This window comes from Sturnus vulgaris, unplaced genomic scaffold (genome assembly GCF_052056855.1).
Source record: "Sturnus vulgaris isolate bStuVul1 unplaced genomic scaffold, bStuVul1.hap1 Scaffold_183, whole genome shotgun sequence".
In the NCBI taxonomy this organism is placed as follows: domain Eukaryota; kingdom Metazoa; phylum Chordata; class Aves; order Passeriformes; family Sturnidae; genus Sturnus; species Sturnus vulgaris.
The window spans coordinates 167,501-178,406 of NW_028276119.1; positions in this window are offsets into that span (position 1 = coordinate 167,501).

Consider the following 10,906-nt stretch of genomic DNA (forward strand, 5'->3'; position numbering starts at 1 on the left):
ACGCGAGGCCTTTTTCTCGTTCCTTTTTTATCTCTCTCGCCTTCGTTTTGGTTTTTTTTTTCGCCCCTTGGCTCTTTTTTTCTCAGGGCCCGCGCCCTTGCGACACACAACACGGCTCGGCCTTCGCGTTCGGAGAGTCCCGCGCGCGCTGGGGGCGCGGGGACGGGGCTCGGCTGGGGCTGACCCGCCCCCGAGGCCGGCCCGAAAAAGCACCGGACGTGCTAGAGGAGACAGCGACCCGACAAGGCGGGCGCGGCCCGGACAACACCGAGGCCCCGAGGCCGGGGCGGCTCGCTCTGCAGCAGGCGGCGGCACGACAAAGGAGCGCCGTGCGCGGTGCGCGCGCGGAACGGGCTCTTTTCCCCCGTCCGTGCTCCCCCGGCCCCGCCATCGGTTCTCGTCAGCCCTCTCACTCTCTCTCGCTCTCGAGGGGGGGGGGGGGGTTTGGTTTCGTTTTCTCTCGGCTCAAGCTCGAGCCGCACCGCCGCCCGGTGCTGCTCGCGGCCGGCACCCACGGGACGCTAAACTCGGACCAGGGCCAGCGCCGGCACCTCGCGTGGTTTTAAGGACACCTTGAGTGCTCACGGGGCCACGCGGCCATCACACAGCCTGGGACGGTAAAGATGTTCCTTCCCCGGCAAGCGGAAGGAGCGACACCTCGCCTGCGACGGGAAGCGAATTGGACAGGAGACCGCCCTGCTCGAGGGACCGGACACCACCGAGACTTCGCCCGGAGGAGCCGGCCCGCCGGGGGCCCTTTCCGACGCGACCCGAAAAGCCTCATCGATCGGACGGGGACAGAAAGAAAAGCAGCCGCGGGGCAACGGGGAGCCCCCGCGGCCGCGGGTTCCTGGGACAACGGCAACGGAGCAGGGCTCCAACATGCGTGCGAGCGGGACACGTCCCCGAGAGGCCCTCCCTTGGCGCCGCCGAGCCTCCCCGACGCTCCCTAGGCCCCCGACGCCGGCGGGCCGCTTGCAACCTTCGGGATCGATCACGCAGCAGAGGAAGAGAGCGGGGGGTGCCGCCACCCGCCCGCGGGCCGCAAGACAACGGAAAACGGAGCAGCTGCCACCGACCACGCCGCGGGCCACCGGCTTTCGCCCGCCTCGCAGCGATCGGCTTCCCACCCGGAAAAAAAGCCGGGGGGAAGGGCAAGCCACCGCACCAAAAAAAAAACTAAAAAAAAAGCACGCCATGCGTCGCACGACCCGTGCTAGCCACGGGGGTCACGAGCCAGGGGTGGGGGCGAGAACGCGCCTCTCAACTCCTCCCGTAAAACCCCTCCAACCACCGGACATACGGTCTCTTTTCTCACTCGCCAACACAGCCAGCCCTTCTCTCTCGCCTTTCGCTTTCGCTTCGGTGGCGGCCCGTGACCCTTCGTCAGCGCGCGCTTCTCGGTGCCGCGGCTTAGGGCCGCGAGAGAAAAAGAACGGAGGCCGGGCGGGCACCCCCACACTGCCCCGCACACCGGGCACGCTTTAATAAAAAAGAACGGAGCCGCTCGCAAAACCCAGCCCCCGCCGGCAACGGCAACCACGGCAGCCGGGGCAGGCCAGACACCACGGGCCGCCCCGGCACGGTGCCTCGATCGCGCCCGGCCGATACCGAGAAAGGGCGAGGCGCCGCCGCCCCGCCCACGACACACTCTCGGGGGCTCACTCGCTCGCTCGCTCTCTGTTGGGTTGCGGGGTCCGTCCTGGGGGGGGGGACACGGCCGGCCACCGCGGCCGACCGCCGCCCCGGAAAAATTCTGCCCGCTACACGCGGGTCCCCGGCTTAGGGCCGAGGAAGGGGGACGACTTCAACAACACACGGCAGGGCCGGACACTCCCGTCACCGAGCCCCCCTTCGCAGGCAAGCAAGCGAAGCCGAGAGGCGAGGCCACACGCCCCACTGCATGTCCCCCGCTGCCCTTTCGATACGGACACAACTCTGGCAACACAGGTCGGGAGCGGGAAACGAGGCGCAGCCAACCTCGGCCAAGCGAGCCACGCCCGGGGGGCTCTCGGGGAGGGGGGCCAGGGAAAGCCCGGGCAGGCTCAACACAACCCCGGGCCGGCCCCACAGAAATCCAGCCCCGGCTGCCGGCCACCAGCGTGCACCGGGACCGACAGCCGAAGAAATGCCGCACCCGGCGAGCGGGCGGGGCCCCGGCTTAAGGCCGGGCAGAAAAGGGGCGAGGCGCCGCCGCCTCGCCCGCCACCATCCCCGGGGGAGCGAGCAGGCGCCCGGCTCCCCGTTGTCACGAAACCGGCAGCAGCCGGGCCGGAGCGGGACACACTCGCGGCTTTCTCGCCCTCTCTCTGGGCCTTTTTCTCGCTTCTCCCCCGCCTGGAACAACGCAGCCTCGCCTGGGCCGGGGGAGCGCGGTGGCTCTCGGATCGCATCGCTCTCTCTGGGGGCTTTCTCGCTTCTCCCCCGGACTGAACACGCAGCCTCGGCCTGGGCCGGGGAGCGGCTCTCGGATCGCATCGGTCTCTCTGGGGGCTTTCTCGCTTCTCCCCCGACTGAGCACGCAGCCTCGCCTGGGCCGGGGAGCGGCTCTCGGATCGCATCGGTCTCTCTCTCTGGGCTAACCTGTCCCAGTCGAACTGGGTAAGACGGGAAGCCGGACGAAGCCACGCGACTCGCCCCGACATCGGCGGTGTTCTTCTGGCCCTGGCGACCGCACGCGCGTCCGCCCTTCTCCGCCACGGACACAGGCACGGCAACAGCCTGTGGGGATACGGCCCGTCACCTCGTTCCCATAATACGGACAGATGGGCCCGAAGCGGCGGAGGCCGGAAAGAGAACCGATGTACGTGACCGAGGGGGCGCAGTGGCGCACGCCGCCTTCTACGATGACATAGCCGGAGGCAGCGAGAAACAGCGACCCCTTGGAGTACTTCCAGGCCGGCGGCGGACAACAGGTCTACCAGCCATGAAACGGGCAACAGGTCTACCGACGGCTTGCTGCGGACAACAGGTCTACCCAGCCATGAAACGGGCAACAGGTCTACCAAGCTGCGGACACCAGGTCTACCCAGGGCATGCTGCGGACAACAGGTCTACCCACGGCTTGCTGCGGACAACAGGTCTACCCAGCTGCGGACACCAGGTCTACCCAGGGCATGAAACGGGCAACAGGTCTACCAAGCTGCGGACACCAGGTCTACCCAGGGCATGCTGCGGACACCAGGTCTACCCACGGCTTGCTGCGGACACCAGGTCTACCCAGCCATGAAACGGGCAACAGGTCTACCAAGCTGCGGACACCAGGTCTACCCAGGGCATGCTGCGGACACCAGGTCTACCCACGGCTTGCTGCGGACACCAGGTCTACCCAGCCATGAAACGGGCAACAGGTCTACCAAGCTGCGGACACCAGGTCTACCCAGGGCATGCTGCGGACACCAGGTCTACCCACGGCTTGCTGCGGACACCAGGTCTACCCAGCCATGAAACGGGCAACAGGTCTACCAAGCTGCGGACACCAGGTCTACCCAGGGCATGCTGCGGACACCAGGTCTACCCAGCCATGAAACGGGCAACAGGTCTACTCACGGCTTGCTGCGGACAACAGGTCTACCCAGCCATGAAACGGGCAACAGGTCTACCAAGCTGCGGACAACAGGTCTACCCAGGGCATGCTGCGGACACCAGGTCTACCCACTCAATGCTGCGGACAACAGGTCTACCCAGGCATGAATCGGGCAACAGGTCTACCAAGCTCCGGACACCAGGTCTACCCACGGCTTGCTGCGGACAACAGGTCTACCCAGCCATGAAACGGGCAACAGGTCTACCAAGCTGCGGACACCAGGTCTACCCAGGGCATGCTGCGGACACCAGGTCTACCCACGGCTTGCTGCGGACAACAGGTCTACCCAGGCATGAATCGGGCAACAGGTCTACCAAGCTCCGGACACCAGGTCTACCCACGGCTTGCTGCGGACAACAGGTCTACCCAGCCATGAAACGGGCAACAGGTCTACCAAGCTGCGGACACCAGGTCTACCCAGGGCATGCTGCGGACACCAGGTCTACCCAGCCATGAAACGGGCAACAGGTCTACTCACGGCTTGCTGCGGACACCAGGTCTACCCAGCCATGAAACGGGCAACAGGTCTACCAAGCTGCGGACACCAGGTCTACCCACGGCTTGCTGCGGACAACAGGTCTACCCAGGCATGAATCGGGCAACAGGTCTACTCACGGCTTGCTGCGGACAACAGGTCTACCCAGCCATGAAACGGGCAACAGGTCTACCAAGCTGCGGACACCAGGTCTACCCAGGGCATGCTGCGGACACCAGGTCTACCCACGGCTTGCTGCGGACAACAGGTCTACCCAGGCATGAATCGGGCAACAGGTCTACCAAGCTGCGGACACCAGGTCTACCCAGGGCATGCTGCGGACACCAGGTCTACCCACGGCTTGCTGCGGACAACAGGTCTACCAACTCAATGCTGCGGACAACAGGTCTACCCAGCCATGAAACGGGCAACAGGTCTACCAAGCTGCGGACACCAGGTCTACCCACGGCTTGCTGCGGACAACAGGTCTACCCAGCCATGAAACGGGCAACAGGTCTACCAAGCTGCGGACACCAGGTCTACCCAGCCATGAAACGGGCAACAGGTCTACTCACTCAATGCTGCGGACACCAGGTCTACCCAGCCATGAAACGGGCAACAGGTCTACCAACTCAATGCTGCGGACAACAGGTCTACCCAGCCATGAAACGGGCAACAGGTCTACCAAGCTGCGGACACCAGGTCTACCCACGGCTTGCTGCGGACAACAGGTCTACCCAGGCATGAATCGGGCAACAGGTCTACCAAGCTGCGGACACCAGGTCTACCCACGGCTTGCTGCGGACACCAGGTCTACCCAGCCATGAAACGGGCAACAGGTCTACCAAGCTGCGGACACCAGGTCTACCCAGGGCATGCTGCGGACACCAGGTCTACCCAGCCATGAAACGGGCAACAGGTCTACCAAGCTGCGGACAACAGGTCTACCCAGGGCATGCTGCGGACAACAGGTCTACCCAGCCATGAAACGGGCAACAGGTCTACTCACGGCTTGCTGCGGACACCAGGTCTACCCAGCCATGAAACGGGCAACAGGTCTACCAAGCTGCGGACACCAGGTCTACCCAGGGCATGCTGCGGACACCAGGTCTACCCACGGCTTGCTGCGGACAACAGGTCTACCCAGCCATGAAACGGGCAACAGGTCTACCAGGCTGCGGACACCAGGTCTACCCAGGGCATGCTGCGGACACCAGGTCTACCCACGGCTTGCTGCGGACAACAGGTCTACCCAGCCATGAAACGGGCAACAGGTCTACCAAGCTGCGGACACCAGGTCTACCCAGGGCATGCTGCGGACACCAGGTCTACCCAGCCATGAAACGGGCAACAGGTCTACTCACGGCTTGCTGCGGACAACAGGTCTACCCAGCCATGAAACGGGCAACAGGTCTACCAAGCTGCGGACACCAGGTCTACCCAGGGCATGCTGCGGACACCAGGTCTACCCACGGCTTGCTGCGGACACCAGGTCTACCCAGCCATGAAACAGGCAACAGGTCTACCTAGCTGCGGACACCAGGTCTACCCAGCCATGAAACGGGCAACAGGTCTACCAAGCTGCGGACACCAGGTCTACCCAGGGCATGCTGCGGACACCAGGTCTACCAACTCAATGCTGCGGACACCAGGTCTACCCAGCCATGAAACGGGCAACAGGTCTACCAAGCTGCGGACACCAGGTCTACCCAGGGCATGCTGCGGACACCAGGTCTACCAACTCAATGCTGCGGACACCAGGTCTACCCAGCCATGAAACGGGCAACAGGTCTACCAACTCAATGCTGCGGGCAACAGGTCTACCCAGGCATGAATCGGGCAACAGGTCTACCAAGCTGCGGACACCAGGTCTACCCAGGGCATGAAACGGGCAACAGGTCTACCAAGCTGCGGACACCAGGTCTACCCAGGGCATGCTGAGGACACCAGGTCTACCCACGGCTTGCTGCGGACAACAGGTCTACCCAGCCATGAAACGGGCAACAGGTCTACCAAGCTGCGGACACCAGGTCTACCCAGGGCATGCTGCGGACACCAGGTCTACCCACGGCTTGCTGCGGACACCAGGTCTACCCAGCCATGAAACGGGCAACAGGTCTACCAAGCTGCGGACACCAGGTCTACCCAGGGCATGCTGCGGACACCAGGTCTACCCACGGCTTGCTGCGGACACCAGGTCTACCCAGCCATGAAACGGGCAACAGGTCTACTCACGGCTTGCTGCGGACACCAGGTCTACCCAGCCATGAAACGGGCAACAGGTCTACCAAGCTGCGGACACCAGGTCTACCCAGGGCATGCTGCGGACACCAGGTCTACCCACTCAATGCTGCGGACAACAGGTCTACCCAGGCATGAATCGGGCAACAGGTCTACCAAGCTCCGGACACCAGGTCTACCCACGGCTTGCTGCGGACAACAGGTCTACCCAGCCATGAAACGGGCAACAGGTCTACCCACTCAATGCTGCGGACAACAGGTCTACCCAGCCATGAAACGGGCAACAGGTCTACCAAGCTGCGGACACCAGGTCTACCCAGGGCATGCTGCGGACACCAGGTCTACCCAGCCATGAAACGGGCAACAGGTCTACTCACGGCTTGCTGCGGACACCAGGTCTACCCAGCCATGAAACGGGCAACAGGTCTACCAAGCTGCGGACACCAGGTCTACCCAGGGCATGCTGCGGACACCAGGTCTACCCACGGCTTGCTGCGGACACCAGGTCTACCCAGCCATGAAACGGGCAACAGGTCTACCAGGCTGCGGACACCAGGTCTACCCAGGGCATGCTGCGGACACCAGGTCTACCCACGGCTTGCTGCGGACAACAGGTCTACCCAGCCATGAAACGGGCAACAGGTCTACCAAGCTGCGGACACCAGGTCTACCCAGGGCATGCTGCGGACACCAGGTCTACCCAGCCATGAAACGGGCAACAGGTCTACTCACGGCTTGCTGCGGACAACAGGTCTACCCAGCCATGAAACGGGCAACAGGTCTACCAAGCTGCGGACACCAGGTCTACCCAGGGCATGCTGCGGACACCAGGTCTACCCACGGCTTGCTGCGGACACCAGGTCTACCCAGCCATGAAACAGGCAACAGGTCTACCTAGCTGCGGACACCAGGTCTACCCAGCCATGAAACGGGCAACAGGTCTACCAAGCTGCGGACACCAGGTCTACCCAGGGCATGCTGCGGACACCAGGTCTACCAACTCAATGCTGCGGACACCAGGTCTACCCAGCCATGAAACGGGCAACAGGTCTACCAAGCTGCGGACACCAGGTCTACCCAGGGCATGCTGCGGACACCAGGTCTACCAACTCAATGCTGCGGACACCAGGTCTACCCAGCCATGAAACGGGCAACAGGTCTACCAACTCAATGCTGCGGGCAACAGGTCTACCCAGGCATGAATCGGGCAACAGGTCTACCAAGCTGCGGACACCAGGTCTACCCAGGGCATGAAACGGGCAACAGGTCTACCAAGCTGCGGACACCAGGTCTACCCAGGGCATGCTGAGGACACCAGGTCTACCCACGGCTTGCTGCGGACAACAGGTCTACCCAGCCATGAAACGGGCAACAGGTCTACCAAGCTGCGGACACCAGGTCTACCCAGGGCATGCTGCGGACACCAGGTCTACCCACGGCTTGCTGCGGACACCAGGTCTACCCAGCCATGAAACGGGCAACAGGTCTACCAAGCTGCGGACACCAGGTCTACCCAGGGCATGCTGCGGACACCAGGTCTACCCACGGCTTGCTGCGGACACCAGGTCTACCCAGCCATGAAACGGGCAACAGGTCTACTCACGGCTTGCTGCGGACACCAGGTCTACCCAGCCATGAAACGGGCAACAGGTCTACCAAGCTGCGGACACCAGGTCTACCCAGGGCATGCTGCGGACACCAGGTCTACCCACTCAATGCTGCGGACAACAGGTCTACCCAGGCATGAATCGGGCAACAGGTCTACCAAGCTCCGGACACCAGGTCTACCCACGGCTTGCTGCGGACAACAGGTCTACCCAGCCATGAAACGGGCAACAGGTCTACCCACTCAATGCTGCGGACAACAGGTCTACCCAGCCATGAAACGGGCAACAGGTCTACCAAGCTGCGGACACCAGGTCTACCCAGGGCATGCTGCGGACACCAGGTCTACCCAGCCATGAAACGGGCAACAGGTCTACTCACGGCTTGCTGCGGACAACAGGTCTACCCAGCCATGAAACGGGCAACAGGTCTACCAAGCTGCGGACACCAGGTCTACCCAGGGCATGCTGCGGACACCAGGTCTACCCAGCCATGAAAAGGGCAACAGGTCTACTCACGGCTTGCTGCGGACAACAGGTCTACCCAGCCATGAAACGGGCAACAGGTCTACCAAGCTGCGGACAACAGGTCTACCCAGGGCATGCTGCGGACAACAGGTCTACCCAGCCATGAAACGGGCAACAGGTCTACTCACGGCTTGCTGCGGACACCAGGTCTACCCAGCCATGAAACGGGCAACAGGTCTACCAAGCTGCGGACACCAGGTCTACCCAGGGCATGCTGCGGACACCAGGTCTACCCACGGCTTGCTGCGGACACCAGGTCTACCCAGCCATGAAACAGGCAACAGGTCTACCAAGCTGCGGACACCAGGTCTACCCAGCCATGAAACGGGCAACAGGTCTACCAAGCTGCGGACACCAGGTCTACCCAGGGCATGCTGCGGACACCAGGTCTACCAACTCAATGCTGCGGACAACAGGTCTACCCAGCCATGAAACGGGCAACAGGTCTACCAAGCTGCGGACACCAGGTCTACCCAGGGCATGCTGCGGACACCAGGTCTACCAACTCAATGCTGCGGACACCAGGTCTACCCAGCCATGAAACGGGCAACAGGTCTACCAACTCAATGCTGCGGGCAACAGGTCTACCCAGGCATGAATCGGGCAACAGGTCTACCAAGCTGCGGACACCAGGTCTACCCAGGGCATGAAACGGGCAACAGGTCTACCAAGCTGCGGACACCAGGTCTACCCAGGGCATGCTGAGGACAACAGGTCTACCCACGGCTTGCTGCGGACAACAGGTCTACCCAGCCATGAAACGGGCAACAGGTCTACCAAGCTGCGGACACCAGGTCTACCCAGGGCATGCTGCGGACACCAGGTCTACCCACGGCTTGCTGCGGACACCAGGTCTACCCAGCCATGAAACGGGCAACAGGTCTACCAAGCTGCGGACACCAGGTCTACCCAGGGCATGCTGCGGACACCAGGTCTACCCACGGCTTGCTGCGGACACCAGGTCTACCCAGCCATGAAACGGGCAACAGGTCTACCAAGCTGCCGACACCAGGTCTACCCAGGGCATGCTGCGGACACCAGGTCTACCCAGCCATGAAACGGGCAACAGGTCTACTCACGGCTTGCTGCGGACACCAGGTCTACCCAGCCATGAAACGGGCAACAGGTCTACCAAGCTGCGGACAACAGGTCTACCCAGGGCATGCTGCGGACACCAGGTCTACCCACTCAATGCTGCGGACAACAGGTCTACCCAGGCATGAATCGGGCAACAGGTCTACCAAGCTGCGGACACCAGGTCTACCCACGGCTTGCTGCGGACAACAGGTCTACCCAGCCATGAAACGGGCAACAGGTCTACCAAGCTGCGGACACCAGGTCTACCCACGGCTTGCTGCGGACACCAGGTCTACCCAGCCATGAAACGGGCAACAGGTCTACTCACGGCTTGCTGCGGACAACAGGTCTACCCTGCCATGAAACGGGCAACAGGTCTACCAAGCTGCGGACACCAGGTCTACCCAGGGCATGCTGCGGACACCAGGTCTACCCACTCAATGCTGCGGACAACAGGTCTACCCAGCCATGAATCGGGCAACAGGTCTACCAAGCTCCGGACACCAGGTCTACCCACGGCTTGCTGCGGACAACAGGTCTACCCAGCCATGAAACGGGCAACAGGTCTACCAAGCTGCGGACACCAGGTCTACCCAGGGCATGCTGCGGACACCAGGTCTACCCACGGCTTGCTGCGGACACCAGGTCTACCCAGCCATGAAACGGGCAACAGGTCTACCAAGCTGCGGACACCAGGTCTACCCAGGGCATGCTGCGGACACCAGGTCTACCCAGCCATGAAACGGGCAACAGGTCTACTCACGGCTTGCTGCGGACAACAGGTCTACCCAGCCATGAAACGGGCAACAGGTCTACCAAGCTGCGGACAACAGGTCTACCCAGGGCATGCTGCGGACACCAGGTCTACCCACTCAATGCTGCGGACAACAGGTCTACCCAGGCATGAATCGGGCAACAGGTCTACCAAGCTCCGGACACCAGGTCTACCCACGGCTTGCTGCGGACAACAGGTCTACCCAGCCATGAAACGGGCAACAGGTCTACCAAGCTGCGGACACCAGGTCTACCCAGGGCATGCTGCGGACACCAGGTCTACCCAGCCATGAAACGGGCAACAGGTCTACTCACGGCTTGCTGCGGACAACAGGTCTACCCAGCCATGAAACGGGCAACAGGTCTACCAAGCTGCGGACACCAGGTCTACCCAGGGCATGCTGCGGACACCAGGTCTACCCACGGCTTGCTGCGGACACCAGGTCTACCCAGCCATGAAACGGGCAACAGGTCTACCAAGCTGCGGACACCAGGTCTACCCAGGGCATGCTGCGGACAACAGGTCTACCCACGGCTTGCTGCGGACAACAGGTCTACCCAGCCATGAAACGGGCAACAGGTCTACCAAGCTGCGGACACCAGGTCTACCCAGGGCATGCT